This window comes from Mirounga angustirostris, unplaced genomic scaffold (assembly GCF_029215605.1).
Source record: "Mirounga angustirostris isolate CCGP_5_RB_7025 unplaced genomic scaffold, mMirAng1.0.hap1 SCAF_3, whole genome shotgun sequence".
Classification (NCBI taxonomy): Eukaryota; Metazoa; Chordata; class Mammalia; order Carnivora; family Phocidae; genus Mirounga; species Mirounga angustirostris.
In genome coordinates, this window is record NW_026991711.1 from 67,786,178 (window position 1) to 67,806,376 (window position 20,199).

Genomic DNA, 20,199 nt, shown 5'->3' on the forward strand with positions numbered 1-20,199 from the left:
ACCTTGGGGTCTCAATCCAAGGACCCTGGGATCATAACCTGAGCCAAAGGCAAATGCTTAACCAACTGAACCATGCAGGTGCCCCAAGGCTAATAATTAAAAAGGAACATAGCTAAGTGATATGAGTTAGACACAGATAGTATAGGAAACCCTTTATACATGTGACTGTATAGAACAATGGGAAATTGTCCATCTCATTTCCCTTCTCGGATGGTTTTCTAATTCTTAGCTTTATTTTGATTCTTTTCAAAATTACATAAACTTAAATGTTAAATAATTTAAATTAGAGTGGCCTGATCATTTGGTCTGAAAGATGACTGGCCAAGATTTCAGAAAGCCTGGGGTCTTATCCTTACTTTCACTCTAAAAATTGGTAAATTCATTCGAATCACTTAACTTTTCTCAGCCCTACTTCTGTTACCCATAAGAATAAGAGTTTTGGACTAGATAATTCCTGAGGTTCATTCATGTGCTAGGATTTGAACTGGAATGTACTCAAAATAGTTTAGTTATGATAGGGAGAATTCAAGACTATTTCAAAGTTCCTCTTTCAATTAATTAGTATTTCTTAAGCATTGTATATGAAAATATGAAGGAGGCACAATGATTTTATATGTATTATTTGGATTCCTTTAATAGAAAACATTTACACTCATTCAGTCTTATTGGTTATCGTTTATACCTAAAGCTAATCTTATCTTTTTCTCATTTTAATAGTAGAGATCCTATTACCTTAGCTCTTGACTATCATAAAAATGCAAATATTTTAAGATGTTGGATTTATTATACACAATATTCTGAAATAAAGGGACTCTAGGAATTCCTACAGTAAAATGATTAGAGCAATTTGAATTTTAATCTATTTAACTCCCACCATATCATTTCCATTATAACCCTTTTATCAACATTGGGATAGCACTTCACTCCTGAGTACAAACTTAGCAGAGGATAATTCCAAATTCCTTAAATCAAAGCATATCAGCCGCTCTGTTGTTTTTGTAAATACTTTATGTTGGCTTAAGGCTAGAGAGTAAATGTGTTATTTTTCTTTGTTTGCAAAGAAATAGATGCTTTTAAAACTTAAGTTCACATATGTGGAAGTACCGTGACATTCTAGTTGCTCTTACTGATAGTATCGGGCACTGTTTTAATGACTTACATTATACTATTAAAAAATTGGTTGTTATTGACACACATGGTTAAAGGACTCTTTATTTCATATTACAGAGCCTTGTCTATCTGTATTTTTAAACTGCCATGGTACTAAAGTAACATGGTAGAACCACAGTAATAACCATACATCCTCCAAATCATTTATCATTTCAGAATTTCAAGGGTTATACATTCCAAGAAGCCCTCACACATTTAACTCCATCTTCACCAAACCCAATCCTCTCCATAGTGAGTGGGACTCATGGGCCTATGAGAAGACACAACAGTATCCAGCATACTTGTCGCTTGTGGATGTGACACGATGATAATTAGCTCTAGAAGGGGAAAGATCGATGGTGGTCTTTATAACAGATAATACATAAAATAAATAAATCCGCTAATTTGGCCACCGGATGAACTTGAAAGGTTTTCATATTGAAGAGACAAGATAAATAAATAGATCAACGTAAAGATAAATGGGAGGAATGACTTAGTGGTTTAGCTGTGATTTAGTACTACAAACTAGTATTCCCACCTATTTACTAAATATTTTTATGATCTTGGAAAAACGTTCTCACTTCTTTATCAAGACAGAGATTGCCCAAGGTAATAGACAGTAAAAGCCACGCTCAGACTGTGGTTGACGGTGAGGTACTCATTGGCACAATGACAGCTGCAACTCTGTTGGCTGATAATGGAAATGAAATGCAGGCTGAGTATAGTCTTGTAGGCAGTCCTTGAGACAACTGACATTTTTCACAGAACATACTGCACATTCAGTCTTCATAGAAAAGAAATAAGACTGTATGTTTTTGGTTACGTCTGGGCGTCCAGCACATAACATCAGCAACATACATTTGAGCCTGAAGTAGCACACTAGATCAGTTTTCCTAGGACAGAAATTAGTTAATAATTTTGGAAATTGAAAGGTCTCAGAATATGATGGAACTCATCTGAGGTTGTTTTAATTAAGCTAAGCATTTTTGTTTTTTTTTATAGTTCTCAAAACTTGTAAGGAAAGCCACGGTCTATTTTTCTTGACATAAAAGGATAACCACAAAGGAAGTCTGGTGTGAAAATAAGCCCAAACAGATTTCTCTTAGAAAACATCTGTTTCTTATATATCGGGTTTAATTTAGAAAAATGATACATGTAGGTTAATAGCAACAAAGCAGAGTAGATTATCACACAACTAAAATTTATCTTGAAATGAAACTATAGAGTTTAAAAAATCAAAGATACAATAGAGTTTGAAATGTGCCATTTGATATTGAGACAAAATGGTTCACATACCTTCTTTATTTAAAAACAACAGTCAATATGTAGAAACTATATTATCTTCAGCAGCAACATAATGAAATTTAAAAGCACTCTTTTGTATGTACCACTATCCTAGGTATTTTGCACAAAGAGAGTGAGCAAACATGGGAACACTTTGGCTACTTAAAACCTAAAACCTTATTGTATGTGCCTGGGCATATAGGTGATTCAGACAAAGTAATTAAAATGACACAAGTGTCTGATGTGAATAAATACTCGAATAGTAATATTCATATTGTATCTAAGAAGAAAAAAAATTGTATAATCAAGTAGGATGATGTGTTAGGGAGAGATTTGCATATTAAAAATGAGAACAAGAGGAAGTTTCTACCATGAAGATATTTTAGGAACTGACCAATTATTCTAAATAATTTAATAATAACTATTATTATTATTATTATATTAGTAGCAATTATTAACACTATTTTGGATGGGGGTGTATTTACTATGCTGTTTTAATTTCTTATGTTAAAACTTGCTTCAAAGACATTTGTCCTTGACTAAAGTGATAAAACATACTAAATGTAGAAAGATAGCCCAAGATGAAAATTAATTTAAATCATCCATTATAAGAGGAGGGTAGGAGACCGGGAATAATGCAAAACAATTCAAAACCACAAACTCCCCTCCCTCCCCCCCACACACACTTCCTACTGGCTTTACTCAGAGGTAATGTATACACAGCAAGTATTTCTATCCTGTTTAGAAGATGGGAAAGCTGAGGCACAGATATTTAAATATTTTACTCAACACAGTAAGAAAGGAAGTGATCCACATAAAGAAAGCGTTGAAGTTTTTCAATCTTTTATCTTTAGGTCATGCTGCCCTTACAAATGTTTATCATTTATTGTTGAGGGCTTCTTAAATAGTACTGTGTATAGAGGAGCTCATATTATTTGTTAGCATTTCCATAACAATTCTGTAATGTAAAACAGAAGTACTTTCTTCCAAAGTTTTAAGTGATATCAAAGAAAACCTGATGTGATAGAATTCTGAATATTTTTTAAATGGCTGATAGGGTTACAAGTGTGGATTAAATTGGGAAATAAGCTGACTTCTGTTTTTATTCTCACATGCTGAGTATTCTCTGAACAGTATCTATGGTCTACACAGGCTGAACTAGAAATATCTGGCATAGCTGCATACGAAAGACAAACTCACGGTGAGGTCCAGCACTAAAGGAAGTGTAGGCAGGAAATAGAGAGTCACTGAGTCATGTCATGGGAATGTATGGCTAGTGAGCTTTGATAACATTTAGCTAAACCACACTGTTGATTCTGGAAGATTTGTCGTGGGAACCCTAAGTAGAGTCCTTACCCTTTTGGGGTACATTTATTTTTAAGTTTCCTACTGTGTTTAAGTGGTTTAGGCTAGTTATTTCTTTTTCTGGTGTGGCAGCAAAGAAAACCTTGAAATGGTAACCTCAGAGTGTGTCACATAAGCTCTCTGTTTGCAGTTGTGCTAAGTGGCCAACTAGTCACCCTTATTTTGCTAACTGTAGGGGGAAAAAACCCAAGGCTTCCATTTCAATCAAAAAGCTGTTTTGCTCAAGCCTTCAATTCAATTTTACTGGGATTACAATCCTATCAGCCAATCCTGTTGTCTACTGTTCTGTCTTCAGCTCTTTGCTCTGTGGTAGTAGACAGTGACCCAATGCTGTGTGTCAAAAAATAAACTGCAAAAGCTAGCGCAGAATCCAGGAAAAGTATAGCAGGAGAGACTTAAAATCTAATGATTCTCTTTATAAGCCCTTTTCATGCTTTCTGTCACTTGCCTCCATCAGGGCTGTCACTGCTCAGATCCCCATGGCCTGGGCTCCTGGCACATCTTTCTATTCTAGTGTCCCTGCTGCCATTAGACCCTAAACTTCCAAGCATAACTTCATTCATTCAATTTATCAACTATGTATGGGAGACATACTAAACGCCCGGTACTGTTCTAGGGCTAGAAATTCAACAGAAAAAACAAAATCTCTACCCTCCTTGTACTTATGCTAGTGAGGTAAGAAAACAATAAAGTCAAGTAAAATGTATAGCATGCTGAATGACAGTGAGTGCGCTGTGGGAAATAAAGAAAAAGCAAGAAAGGGGGGATAGAGAGCACAAGTGGAGAGTTTGCAGTTCTGGATTGGGTGACTGGTTAATGCTACACTGAAAAGGTGGCATTTGAGTCAATATGGGAAGGAAGTGTCCGCAGTGTTTGTAACACTAAGGACTAGCACTCTAGAAAGAATTGTACCTCTGTCTGCCCCAGATGTAAAGGGACCTTTGAGGTGAGCAGTTAATCCTGGTAGTCTGATAATTCTGATGAATACAGCATCCCCAAAGTAGTTCTGTCTTGTTGGGTTTACCACTCCGTCTGCTGAGGAACCTACACCAACTCATTCAGGGTTTCAGGGGCAGGCCATCCATGTGGCACCAACCTGCTAATTCTCTTAGCCTTCTTCTGTTAAGCCCCACCCTTTGACTGTGAATGTGGCCAGCCACTTGCCAGTTTCTGTGAATGTGATAAAAACTAAGTTTGGGGGACTAAGAAGATAAGGGGCTGAGTAAATCCTCGATTTGGATTTTCTTGACTTCAACTTTTCTTTTTTTTTTTTAAGATTTTATTTATTTATCTGACAGAGACACAGCGAGAGAGGGAACACAAGCGGGGGGAGTGGGAGAGGGAGAAGCAGGCTTCCCGCTGAGCAGGGAGCCCAATCCCAGGCTCGATCCCAGGACCCCGGGATCATGACCTGAGCCAAAGGCAGACGCTTAACGAGTGAGCCACCCAGGCGACCCTCAACTTTTCTAGCTAATTTTTTAAAAACTAGTAAAGTCTAATTTTTAGGGCAATTTTAGGTTTACAGAGAAATTGAGTAGAATGTACAGAGTTCCTAAGTACTCCCCACACCCAGTTTCCCCTATTATTAACATCTTGCTTTAGTGTGGAACACTCGCTACAATTGATGAAGCAATATTGACACATTATTATTAACTAAGGCCATCATTTGCATTAGGGTTCACCCTTTGTGTTCAGTTCTAGGGTATTTGACAAATGCATAATCAACTTTACTGATCATGTGACACTGTATCTATGTTCATTCTGGGACTTTGTGGGAGGGTGGGAGTAGTGTTAAGTATGGTGGATCAGGCCCCAGACAATAGCTCTGCTTCTTAATGGGTTGTGTGGTGTCTCAGAGTTGGTTCCACAGGGAGGTTTTGCTTGAAGTAATGGACTATGGTTCCTAAAGATCAGGTGATCATGGTAAACTTTTTAGGTATCCCACCCCACCTACACACTAAATGCTGATAGTCTCTGGGAGATATGACCTGCTTATAAGTACCTATGTCCCTCAGGATCACAAAACTTCATTTAACAGAAGAAGAATACCTGAGAAAATGTACGTAGTAAGAGATGCTGTTCCTTTGGTGGGACATATTTGAAGCAGTTTGGTAGAGTCAACAGTGCACAGAATGTATTCAGCATTTGACCTTCAGCAAGTTAACCTCTCTGAGACTCAGCCTTCTCATTATAAAGAGGTGTAATGATACTTAACTCAGCATCAATGAGACTCCATAAAGTAGCAAGATAGAGTAGACACTCAATGAATGGTAACTATAATATACTATCCAACTCTCATCATTTCCCCACCTGAAGGAGTTCTTGCCTTCATGTTCCTCCGAAAAATCTCCCGGTATAATGATTTTTAAACTTTATTCCTCAGAAATCTAGAGCTCCTCATTGCATTGTGTGAGGTGTAATGGCAACACAAACAAAATGGGCTGGATTCCAAATTCCCATTTTTTTAACTTATATATTGGGGTTGCAATGTATCGATAAAGCTTATAAACTGTTTTTCTGTGAGAAGTTGCTTTTAGACAATGATCCTTTATTGTATCTTATAAAGTCTGCAAAATAGTGGGCCTAGGTTCTTTGCATAGGTTAGACTCTCCTCTTAAATTTCTAAGGTACAAGTTTAGTTTTGAACTACAGCTAATAGATCACTGATTCATATACCATATACTTCATACTTTGGAATTTTTGCTGAATCCTTTCATGGGATTTAAAAAAGCAAAGCCAATGAAAGAAAAACACTTAAAAATTTCTCCAGATTAGAGTATGTCCTCTTTTAATAAGTTTACTAGGATTTCTCCCAACAAATCCTCGGATCTTAGGCATTCAAGTGACTAATGTTCCTGATTTCAAATTCATGTTTCCTGAGCTGACTCAGCCTTCTCTCATTCATTTATTCAAAAATATGTGTTGAGTTCCTACTGTGGTGCCAGACACCAGGAATACGGTGGAGGAATGTTTTTCCATTTTACATCTGGCATTTTTCCAAGGTCTGTTCTCTTTTCACCAGTTGGGTTCAGCTTAGAACTTACGTTTTAATCTTCTAGTCCAAAGAGCCTGCCTATCCACTGCTGGCACATCCTCCAGAATGTTATAAGCATGTCACATGGCCAGAGGGCATAGTTAATACCTACCAGCATCCTCCAAGTATGACTTAAGATGATTTTCCCAGAGCATATGAACACATGGAATTCCATAAAACAAAACAAAAACACAAACTTCTGAAATAAGGCAAACTATTGTCATTAAAGTCAATCATAATTAAAATCAAGTTGTAATTTATACATCAGATAAAATTATTTTCGTGATTACCTAAAAATGAAAGTTTAAAACAGTATGTTTAATGGGCAATATTGTTATTTTATGTTGCTTCCATTCTTTGCTTAACCAAAGTTCCTTCTTAACGTTATCGATCCCCTTGATTTTTTTTTCTTTTCAGCAATGTTCTGACCTCAAAAATTATTTTTATCCCCCAAATAGAAGGAATTTGATAGGTCACATTTTTAGCTTGATAACTTGCTAAGAATCCTCATATGAATAATGAAAGCTAGCAAAGTAGGCAGAGATGAAGAAAAGAGAAGTTGAAGTGATTAGCCCCATGACCCATGGCTGTTTCTTGAGTTTTTAAAATGCAAAGTCACCATTGTTCTGATTAATAAAATTAGCAAATTGAATTCTGGTCCTAGAAGAAGCTGAATAAGTAAATTACATGGTACTTTCAACTAACTTCTAATTTAAATTCTTTAAAAATAAAATGTAAAGGGACATTTTAATAGGGAAATTGTTTTCAGATGTCTACCTTCATCCTGTTTTTTTTTTTTCTTAATTGGTCGCAGTTGAAACATATAAAAGTAACATTTAATTCTCTAAATCATTAATTAGAAATTGGTCAGAGGAAGAAAATGAAAAGCAATATGATGTCTTCTCAACTTTTATTACAAATAAGTGTACAAATGTCTGAATACTAGACCACTAAATTAATTTTTAGTTTGGTTTACCAAGAGATAACTTTCAATAATACCATGAAAGAATTATAGTGAATTGTCTTGTGGAAGCTTAAAGAGAAAACAAAACAATAACAGTTAATTGACTACATATGGATTATATAACTTATGTTTATTTTTCTAAATTGAGACTTGATTTTTATTAGAAATTCTAATCAGTTGATTAATAATTGATCAGAGAAAGAAAATGAACAATAAAACCTGATGATTTGAACTAGTATATTAACAGTGGGGGAAAGGATGCTAAAATATTTGAAAGATATTTAGAAGTTAGAATCAATTAGACAAAGTGAGAGATAGAAGGAGGTGAAGTAATCAAGAATGGCCCGGACACTTCTCTCTAACTGGGAGCATGGCAAGGAGACCAAGTCTGGTCAGATATATTCAATTTGAGATGTATTAAATTTGATGGAATCAAGGGTTAGCCCAGTGAGATGATTGTTGGGCAATTAAATATGAGTCTAAAATTCGGGTGGAGAATATTTTAAGGAAGCATGACCTAAATGCGTTAAATAAGTGTTAACACAAAGTCCCATATGGTTGTAGCATAAAGAGTGATTAATTCTGTGAGCCAGTATCAAAGAAGACTACAGAGAGAAAATGGTATTTGAACTTCAAAAATAGGTAGGGTTTCAACAGATGGAAAGAAGGAAAGGATATTCCAGGTTGAGGCAATATCACGAGCAAAGATTCAAAACCCTGGAAGTGTTTGACATTATTAGGAAATGTCTAGCAGTAGAAAAAGCAAAGTATTCGTGAAGAAAGATAGTGGAAATTGAAGTCCAAAAGAAAGATTACTGTCAAGTACTGGTAATCTTTTAATCTTATTCTAAAGAATTTTCATTCTGTTCTCTAGGGGTAATTGGGATGCTTTGGGAGGTTTTTGAGGACAAAAGAACCAGATACCGGAAATGAGACATTGCATACACAGAAATAATTGGGTTTGGTGGCTGAATTTATGTGGGATTGCTACATAAGTACAAACCAAATATAATATTGACATTTCTACATTGGAAGGCTAGGGTTAATGGAAGTGCCATTAATTTAAAAAGCACAAAGCGGGAGCATGTCTAGGTGGGGGGAACCTCTAAACGGAGGCACAGTACACCTCTAAGATGGCAATAGGCCACTAAGGTACAGCTCTGGAATGTTCCCTAAAATAATGACTTGGGTCATTATAGGAGGGAGTTTCGAGAAAGAGGAAGACTAAGCATAAAACCTTAGGGCATGTCTGTGTTTAAAAGATGGGCAGGGTGCCTCGGTGGCTCACTTGGTTAAGTGCCTGCCTTCAACTCAGGTCACTATCCCAGAGTCCTGGGATCGAGTCCTGCATCTTGCTACCTGCTCAGTGGGGAGTCTGCTTCTCCATCTCCCTCTGCTCCTCCCGCTGCTCATGCTCTCTCTCTCAAATAAATAAATAAAATCCTAAAAAAAAAAAAAAAAGGGTGGGCAGAGGAAGAGAAACTAGGAGAGAGAAGAGGAGTGACCAGAGAGACAGTAGAAGACTCAGGGGAGGACAGTATCGTAGAAGCCAAGGAAGAAGGCAAGACTAAAGGGGAGGAGAGGGAAGACACTTGGAAGCAGTCATGTTTGACTAGAACCAAGAAGAGGCCCTTGGATTTGGCAAACAGGAGGGCATGGCCGAGAGAGAGGCCACAGAGACAGTATTTTCAGTAGAGTGATGGTGCTGGCAGCCAGATTACAAAAAGTGCAGGGGTGAGCACACTATATAGCAAGTATGAGCTTTGAGAAATTTGTTTATGATAACCAGAAGAGAAAGTAAAGTCAAGGAAAGTGGCTACGGTGGGGGAAGGCAAGCGATTAAGGAAAAGGAAGACCTTATATTCTAAAGAGGTAACGGTATTACAACAGACCAAGGTTGTTAACACTTCTGAGCCAGGAAGGCTTATAAAGGTGCCCAGAATAAGAGCATTCTAGTGATATGAGCATACCAGCATCTCATGAAACCCCTCACAAGATGCTCACCCTCCCACCCCAGGGGCTTGGGAATTTCTCTGCTCCCTTTAGAGCATTTACCCAAAGTCAATGTTCTGAAACTCGAATCTTTTTTTTTTTCCTATGTTACTTTTCTTTCTGGCAGACAAAAGATAGTCAGTATTAAAATGCAAGAGTGTGTGTTTGGGAGAAAGAGTTGGTGGGTGAGAGGAGTGGCCTTGAAATGATGTGTCAGTAAACAGAATTGTGGAAGACATAAGCCAAACAGGGGCGCCTGGGTGGCTCAGTCGGTTAAGTGGCTGCCCTCAGCTCTGGTCATGATCCCAGGCTCCTGGGATCGAGTCTCACATCGGGCTCCCTGCTCAGTGGGGAGCCTGCTTCTCCCTCTGCCTGCAGCTCCCTCTGCTTGTGCTCTCTCTGTCTCTCAAATAAATAAATAAAATCTTAAAAAAAAAAAAAAAGACATAAGCCAAACAAATCACACACCTGGAAACAATCATTGATAAGAAAAGATGGAAAGAGTATTGTTATGTAGGAAAGAAAGGATTCAAAGCTTCCAACTAAGCAGATGCTGGTCTTCTGGGTCCCACCTTAACCCTTTTATATTTGTTGCCTGGCAACCGTATTTATACTGCAAAGCCCATTCACCTTCTATTAGTGGCCCTAGAGGTGACCTTTGGGGTCTTTGGGGCCAAATCCCAAGAAATGATTCCAACCTTCTTTTTTCCCTAGGGTCTTTAGGTCAGGACTGATTTAAAATGTGGGTGAGGGTGCCTGGGTGGCTCAGTTGGTTAAGCGACTGCTTTCGGCTCAGGTCATGATCCTGGAGTCCCGGGATCGAGTCCCGCATCGGGCTCCCTGCTCGGCAGGGAGCCTGCTTCTCTCTCTGACCCTCCCCCCTCTCATGTGCTCTCTCTCTCTCATTCTCTCTGTCTCAAATAAATAAATAAAATCTTTAAAAAATAAAAAATAAAAAAATAAAATGTGGGTGAAATCACGGAGGAACTCTTTGATCGTGATTTATAAGTAGGGCAGTCAAGGGTCCATAATAAATGGTTTTCAGCAGCAGCACTGTCAACTCTATACTTTCTACATTCTACATTTTAATATTTCCAATTCACGAAAATATACCTAATAATGAATTCATCCTATTTTTGCTGCTCTAACCCTTATTTCCTTCTTGCATCTCTGCATGGACCTCCTTTTTTTGCCCTGCAGTAACTTGGTTTGTGATATTTCAACTACTGGTTCATAACGATAGTACCTTATGTTTGAATAGACATTCCTACAGTGAAAAGTGTTGCATATTCATTACCTCATTTGACCTCATCTGAAGTGAATAATGGGCATTCTGTGCCCTTGGAAGACCAATTTCTGAGCTCTTTTTCAGGAAATTCTTGAGACTCAGCCATTTCTACAATACTCTCATACAGCATAAGAAATGTTCCAGGCCTGGAAATTGCTTTATAATCTATATTGTTCTTCTTTCAAAACTTCAATCCTTATTTCTTGTCTAATGAATTTATGTCAACAAAGCATCTTTTTTAATATGTCGGGACCAAATACTGTGGGTATGTTATACATATGGACATAATTTTCTAATTTCCAGGAGTATTTTTTGAAAGTCAGGAATATTTTAAAAGCAAACATGTTTTATTTTTTAAACTGGTCTCATTTGAAAGCATTTTGTAAGATCATGGACCATTTTTCACTTTTGTAATTAAACGTGCCTTTGAATTTCAGAAGAACTAAACACTGGTAAAATTATGAGTCATCTGCTTATTTTTGACATTCATTTAACTTAAGGCAATCTAAATGCATTTCTGCTAATTGCATTTGCACTTTACCAAGTAGGAGTTTGGGGAAAATATTCTTAGGTTTAGTTTGTAAATCTGTCAATAATAATTGATTTTAGATATTAGAGATCAGTTCTTTAGTATATGAATTATTGTTTATTATTTTTTTATACATAGGAGTACAGTTTTATTTAAAAGGAAATACATAGGGTGAGGTCTAGGAGTGAGTACACAGCTATTACGTCTCTCCCCATGGAATCAGGACGCATCACCTTCCCAGAACATCAATGCTAGTATGTGAATTTGCCCATTCTCCACTTCCTATATTGTGTTAGTTTACTTAGTTTGCTTGTCTCAAATATCAGCTAGTAGTCTTTAAGGTTATGAATGGTAAAAAGAAAGAAGGCCAGAGTTGGAGGAAAGTGTCTCCTTAAACTGATTTTTTGAGGTTTAGGTGACCTAAGACTTTGAAATTGAACAAAAATTGAGATGTTGAAGTATTATCTTATGAGGCTACATGAGCTTTATTTCTCATTTTTCCTTTCCCAGCTCCCACCCTACACTTGCAAGTGACTGCGTCCTAATTAGTTGTGAAATATTGAACTTAACATGTTAGATTTTTTTCAATAATTTTATGCTTATGTAACTCTAAAACACTGATAATAACCTTTCTATAGGTTAATGTCTCATTTCATTTTCCCAAGAAAAATCATATACTTTATATAGAGCCATAATTTATAGTTATTTTTAAACATCCTGAGTTATGGCCAAAGTTGATTATCAATTATTTTCAAACCCTAATTTTCTTCTTCTTTTTTTTTTTTTTTTGATTGCTCACTTATTTATTGGGCCCAAGTACTTAATGTATTTGTCATATTTTAATTTTAATTGTCTTCTGAGGCCACCTGGTCTGGACCAAACAGTCTTAGGAGATCTACAGCTGTTTTAGATTTTCATCCATAAAATTCATTCCAAAAATTTTATTGTTATTAAAAGTTCTCTAGGCAGTTCTGATTGATTCTGTGTCATCAGAGAGCCCTCCAACTAACTCCCAAGGACTTCACAACCTTGACTCACTTCTGAATCCTGTGACCGTCTTGCCAGGGAAGAGCCCTTGGGGCAATTCCATATGGAAATGCATTTTGAAGGTTTTATCTAATCCTAATCCAGACCCTAATCAGGATGGCGGTCAAGGGTGTTCCCGAATCGATTGTATATACTGTTTGGCCAGTTTTGGAGTTATCATTTTATTCCTTCCCATATGATTTGTTCTTCCTTCCCATCTGCTCAATGAAAAAAAAAAAAGAAGAAGAAGAAAATTAAAAAATACAAACTAGTCTGAGAATTTTTGTCTGAAACCTTTCTTTGTTAGATTATGGCTAGACTTCAAACTTCAAACTGGATCTTACTTGCATTTTATCTATTTGTCTGGTGCACCAAACAAAGGAACAATTAAAAATATGAAGCCTCCCTTAACCAAGTCTCCATAAACTTTCCACACTTACCCATTAAAAGATGCATTTAAATAAAATATTACTTTTACCTTTGATAATTATCAACACTTATTAAGTTTATTTTAAAATTTCAACCAGTTGTATATTATTAATAATTATAAAAATGTAGAAGAAATTTTACATTTAGAGTCATATCACTATAAGAAAATTTTAAAAAATTAAAAATCTACGTATGTATACTTATTTTGTTGCAGAAATATGAATAGGTGATCAGTAAAATCCTTTTTATTAAAGTCTTTTTACATTGGAATAAAATTAGGATAGGTAAATGGAATGGATTTCAAAAAGAAAAACACTATAGTATTTCCAACTGTTGGATGTTTTTTACATTTTATTATGAAAATTTCTAAATACATAAAAGATTAGAAGGAAAAGTAACAATGAACCCTATGTACCCATTACCTAGCTTCCATAGTTATCAGCTCATGCCAATCTTGTTTCATCTGTACTCCCACCCACATCTCCCCTACCTGTATTATTTTGAAGCAAATTCTAATCATTGTGTCAATCTGTCAGTGAATATTTTAGCATTTATCTCTAAACAATAAGGACTTAAAAAAAAACATAACCACAAATCAGTCTTAGAACTAATATCACCAATAATTTGTAGTATCATGAAATATCCAGTCAGTGCTTATATTTCCAATCCAAAATTTTTGTTTGTTTTTTTAAACTAAAGATCCAAATAAAGTCCCTACATTAGAACTGGTTATATGACTCTTAAGTCTCTGAACTTATAGGCTCTATCTTTCCCTTTCTCTCTCTCGATTTTTTTTTCCTCGCTAAATTATTTGTTGAAGAAATTGGGTTGCATATTCTGTAGAGTTTCATACAAACTGGACTTGGATGATTGCATTTAGCATATTCCTTTCTTCTCTGTATTTCTTGTGAATTGATGGTTGAATCTAGAGGTGTAAATAGGCTGTCGTTCAATAGTTCTTGGTAAGACTACCTCATAGATGATGTTGTCTTCTTCTGTTAGGAAGCACCTAATATCTGATTCTCTTTTTTTGTAATGTTAGCAGCAGGAGCTATCAGATGTTTAGATCCATTATTTCATTAGGGATTGCAAATGCTAGTGTACAGAATTAGTATATTCTAATCATTCTGTTTTTATTAACTTGCTCACATCTACTATTTGGTTACCTCTTGGTAAAATTCATGTAGGAAAGGAAGGATTGATGCTTGGTTCTTTTTGTTTACCAGTTTCTAAAATAATGAATTTGTCCATCAGCATCCTCCAGTGGTGAACTATTTGTTAATGTTTTTAGGTCACTGAGAACTCATGGATTTAAACATATTTGATATGCTTTCATCTCTTGCTGTTACCATGATTTTTTGATCAGTGGGATCTTCTTGAGGTTGGCTTCTGGTTCATTTGACATGACCCTAGTAATTTTTGATAGCTTCCTTGCTTTCAAGTGTGACAAGACCCTTCAGCCTCATCATAAACATTTTCTGCTCTAGACCTGAAATCAGCCATTTCCCCCAAGGAGCTCTCTTTACATTTACTCCAAATGGAAGGTGGAAATCACAGTTTGAATTCTCACTTCTACTAGGCGAAGTCATTGTGTCTAAGCCATGGCCATGGCTAGATAAAAAAAATATAGACATGTGTGTAAATGTATTTTAAGACAAAATAATCATGAGTTCATATTCATGATTCTAACTTAAATTCAGTACAACAGCGTTTTTACATCCCTACTTTGATTTTATATCTGTGTTCTTCTTTCCCTCAGTAAGAACCCAGGTTCTCAAAAAACACTGGGAATGATAGAATATCATAAAATTACTCATTTGTTTTGTTCCAAAATATAGACCACAAGACTGTCAGAATGAGAATACCAGTACCACCACTATTAATATAAGTATTGGAAAGAGTTAATATTCATTTTATAAATCACTACAAGTAATTCCTCTCTATATAGTTACATTACCAACTGGATAAACATTTAATTTCATTTAGTTCATTTTATTTCTTCATTTGAATGGATTTCTTTTTAAAATTTTAATATTGTTCTATAATTCTGTAGTTCTAAGCTTGAATATGTAATATAAGAGAGTCTTAGCTTCTATCCATATTCCTTCTACTCTGTTTCCTTCTTCAATAGCTAATGATTTAAAACAAATTATAGACTATACTTCCATTGTTAGCTTTAAATTATATATGTGTATATAATATATATGCATACATATATGTGATATATACTCACGTTAAACACATATAATATGCATATTACCCTTTCTTTTTCTTTTTTATTATTTTTTAAAATATTTTTTTAAGTTGGCTCCACACCCAGCATGGAGTCCAACACAGGGCTTAAACTTACAACCCAGAGATCAAGACCTGAGCTGAGATCAAGAGTCAGATGCTCAACTGACTGAGCCACCCAGGCACCCCATGTATTGTCCTTTCTTAACCTATAGCACACTACGCACTCCTTTTTCCTTCTCTTAACAATATATCCTGGGGTTAACCATAGTGGCACATAGAGACATTCTTTATTTCTTTTGTCAACACTATGAACTCCATTGCATGGATGTATCATAATTTATTCAACCAATCCCTTTATACATTTTAGTGCTTTCAGTCTTCACCTTTTATAAATAATGCTGTAATGCAATGAGCATCTGTTGTGGGGTTTTTTGTTTTTTAATGCCAAAACCTAGGAAATACATCTGTCATTTTGCTTTTTTGCCTGAGCGTCTTTGGGATAAGTGGAATAAATACAATTTTGGATCCAAGGATAAATACATTGATAGCTTTGCCAGGTATTGCCAACTTCCTCTTCATAAGGGTCTTACTGTGTTTGCATTCCCACCAGCAGTGTATGCGTGCCTCTTTCCTCTTGCCAACAGAGAATGCTGTTGAATTTTTGGAGTTGTACTAATTTAATAGGTGAGAAATGGTAATCTCAGTATACTTTTAATGTGCATTTATCTTATTATGAGCAAGGCTGATCATCTTTTCATATGGTTAAAAACATTATGAACCACTTTTCTGTGAATCATGTGTTCATTTCAGTAGCCTGTTTTTTTTTAAATCGTTGGGTTTTTCTCTACCTTTTTTTAAAAAAGGTTTTATTTATTTGAGAGAGAGAGACAGAGATAGCGAGAGAGAGAGCACAAGCTGGGAGGAGAAGGAGAAGCAGGCTCACCACTGAGCAGGGAGCCCCACCTGGGGCTGGATCCCAGGACTCTGGGATCACAACCTGAGCAGAAGGCAGACGCTTAACTGATTGAGCCACCCAGGTGCCCAAGGTCCTTCTCTACCATTAGAAGCTCTTTATTTGAATATTAACCCTTTGAAAGTGATATACTACAAATATTTTTTTCCAATTTGTCATTTGACCTTACATTTTACTTCATTTTTTTAAAGTGGGTGATGTTGGAAACCAATGGTTGTGGAATTTTAGTTCCATTGGATACATGGAAAAAAGTGGTGTCACAGTTCTCTTATAAAATATAGTATTTACAGCATTCCAGGACTTACATCTTTTGCTGCTATTTAAATGTGTATTAAAAATTTTGGATATCAACTATGAAAAGTATAAGTTTTCCAAAATTATTTTAGGAGGCCCCTGAGGCGGTACCTAAGGAACAACATTACAAGGTGTTAGGTCCTCATCAGTAATTTCAGTAGTTTGGCACCTACAGAACAGCCTGTGCAGGTATCAGGAAAGATAATCCGACTTTGTAGTCTGACCGGTTGAAATCCAAACTCTGCTCATTGGTACAGGCAAGTTATGAAATCTATTTGAGCCTCAATTTCATCATATATAATATGTGGAGATAATAATATACCTTCCACTTGGGGTCATTGTGAAGATTAAGTGATACTGTCCGTATGTTTAAAATATAGTAGACCATAAATATTTTCACACTGCTTAGGTTGTTAATAAAATGCAGGCATAATTTGCCTTACCAGGCCATCAGTTACCTAGGATCGAATTACTTTCCTCTGATTTTTCTGCTATTTTTTTTTAAGGTTTATTTATTTATTTATTTGACAAAGAGAGAGAGCAAGAGAGAGAGCACAAGCAGGGGGAGTGGCAAGCAGAGGGAGAGGGAGAAGCAGGCTCCCCGCTGAGCAGGCAGCCCGATGTGGGGCTCGATCCCAGGACCCTGGGATCATGACCTGAGCTGAAGGCAGACGCTTAACCAACTGAGCCACCCAGGCGCCCCTCCACTTTCTTTTCATAGCAAACCACCCCCCACTCCAAAAAAAGTTATTAAATACTAGTATGATGATATTTGGAATGCCAGTTGTTTATTTAATAATATGCCTCTCTATATATTGCGTATATCGGGCACTATGCTAGGTATAGAGATTCAAAGATAAGACATGATCCCAACCCTCAAGTTGCTATCTGTGAAATAAGAAATGCTAACAAGTACACACATACAGTCAGTGCTGTGCTAATTTTGCTATGACAGAAGTATACATGCATTGGTGCTGGAGCCCAGAGCTCTTAATTCAACTTGAGATCGTCAAAGAATGTTTCCCAGTCGGATAATGACAAGGTAAAATACAAAGAGCAAATAGAAGTTAGCTAGATGATGAGGGTATTCTAGAAAGAGGAAACAGGATGGGCAAACATTCAAGAATGAAAGAACCTGGAAGCTGCTGTTCCTTCCATTGTGGCTAGAGCAGCGTGTCCACACGAGTGACAAGAGATGGGCCCAGAGATGAAGACGGGAGCCAGACGTGGAGGGAGGAACAGGAATTCGTGCGGAAGTGTTGTCGGCAACAGTGTTATCGTCAGACTGGTGTTGTCCAGAGATCACTTCGGCTGCGTCATCAGGAGTTCACTGGAAAAAAAACCACATGCGAGGCTTTCATGGTCATTCATTCATTCATCGAGTTGTTCAGGAATTACTTACTGAAGTCCTACACATTCTAGGCCTATGCTAGCCACTGAGCAGTAACAATACAAACCTGAACTAAGGCACTGACCATATGAATCAAGAATGTGTTCATCAGCAGAGGGCAGGGAGGGAATGAGTGTGGGGACAGGTACAGCAAAAGGACAGAAGTCTGGTTTGTGTGGCTAGATTGATTACTTTTGAGGAGGAATTTACCTGGTCCATTTTTTTTTTTAACTCTTTAATGAAGTGTCATATGTACTTGACTAAAAATATGCATTGTGTGTATCCACCTTGACACTTACATACCTTTGTATACCTTGATATAATGCAGCATACCCATATAATCAGCATCTAGATCAGGAAATAGAATATCACCAGTTCCCCTTTATATTTCTTCTAGTCATTTCCCAACTTCTAATAACATTAGTTTTTTATTAGATTAGTTTTTTGTGTGTTTGTTCTTGAAATACATACAGTATGCATTCCTTTGTGTCAACTTCTTTCACTCAACATTATTTTTATGAGACTCATCTAAATTGTGTGAGATATAGCTCATTCATTCTCTTTGCTGTATGTTATCCCATTGTGTGAATATATGATGACTTATTTATCCCTTTTACTATAGATGGGTATTTGTAATTTCTCTCTTGTGGCTATTACAACTTTAGTGCACATATGGGTGCATTTCTTGGTCCATCTAAGAATGGAGTTGCTGTAGGAGTAGATGTATACATATTTAGTTTTGATAGATACTGCCAAATAGTTTCTGCTTGTGGTTGTAACAGTTTGCACTTGCACCTCACCAAAATATGTTTGCTGTTGTCAGTCATTGTAATTTTATTCATTCTGTGTAATGGTTCACATTGTGTTTTTAATTTCTGCTTCCTTGCTGACCAGCAATATTGAACATAATTTCCTATGTGTATTGGTTATTTGGATATCCTCTTTTGTGTCTCTTCAAGGATTTTGTCCATTTTTTATTGTGAATATTTTTTCACATATATATTTATAAAATGTGTGTCTATATCTTCTCTCATTCTATGATTTTTCATTCTTGATGTCTTTTGATAACAGAAGTTTTAAATTTTAATATAGTCCATTTATCAATTTTTTATTCTTTTACAATGAGTGTCTTTTGTGCTCTGTTTAAGAAAACCTTGACGTCTTCAAGATCATGAAAATATTCTACATTTTCCTCTAAAATCTTTATTATTTTACTTTTCACACTTATATTTGCAATCCATTTGAAATAGTTCTCTGTGTGTCTATTCTTTCCAATTTCAAAAATGTTTTGTACCTCACACTGGAGAGAGTCTATTTATTTATTTATATTAGTTGAAGGTAGGGCTCATACCTGAGTGGGGTAGTGTGATTAAAGAGAGAGGAGAAAGTGTTTCTTGTCACAAGGAGAATGTGACAGGTTTAAGGCCCTTTTGTATTCCATCAATCCAAGGAATGCGGGTCCAACAGCCCCATCCAAAGTGTTTTTTGTCTTGAAATAAGACAGCAGTTATTGTCTATACCAGAGCTTCCCAAACGTTTTACATTGCAGCACTTAGGGAAAATAGAAGTTTTCCCCCAGCGTTTTGGAGTGTATTAATGAGGTTTTCATAGCTAAAAGTAATGAACTGGGGCTTTGGCTACCCCAAAACCACCAGGTGGTTGCCAGGGCCATGGAGATCCAGATTTTGGTACACCTGTAACCCATTCATGGCACACTTTTAGAAAGCTTTGCTTTATGCCTTTAATTTCAAGTTTATTTACAAACTGTATGTAACAAACTGTTACATAATGAATTGTTTAGTGCTTCTTAAACTTTAGCATTCACCATAATCGCCTGAAGAGCGTATTAAAATACAGATCCTTGAGCTCCATCCCCAGAGATTTTGATTCAGAAGGTACAGGGGCAGGGGTTTGGCTAAGGATTTCTGTCTCCAGCAAGTTCCTGGTGATGTGATGCTGCTGGTCCAGGGACCACAATTTGAGAGGCACTGCCTGCCCCTCATAACTCTCAGCACAGTGCTTTTGTGCATCGTTGACTTTCAATATTTTGATTGTTGGCCATGTGAACGTGGTGACAATGAGAGATGAAAAACAACTTTCTGTATTTATCCTTAAGGATTTGATGTAAATACCCACTCTTCTGTGAAACTGCTTCTTACCCTTCCAGACAGATTTAACCTCCTTTTTCTCCATATATTATTGCTGAAACTTAATACATATATTTATTGGTGTTATATAATTATATAA

The 20,199-nt window shown here is 36.4% G+C and overlaps 1 protein-coding gene across 4 annotated transcripts in view; it reads left to right on the top strand.

Moving 5' to 3' along the window:
- The window catches only part of STARD13 (StAR related lipid transfer domain containing 13), a 521,208-nt gene that overhangs the window by 153,965 nt on the left and 347,044 nt on the right, over window positions 1-20,199 (top strand). The gene's annotated exons all lie outside the window — the stretch shown is intronic.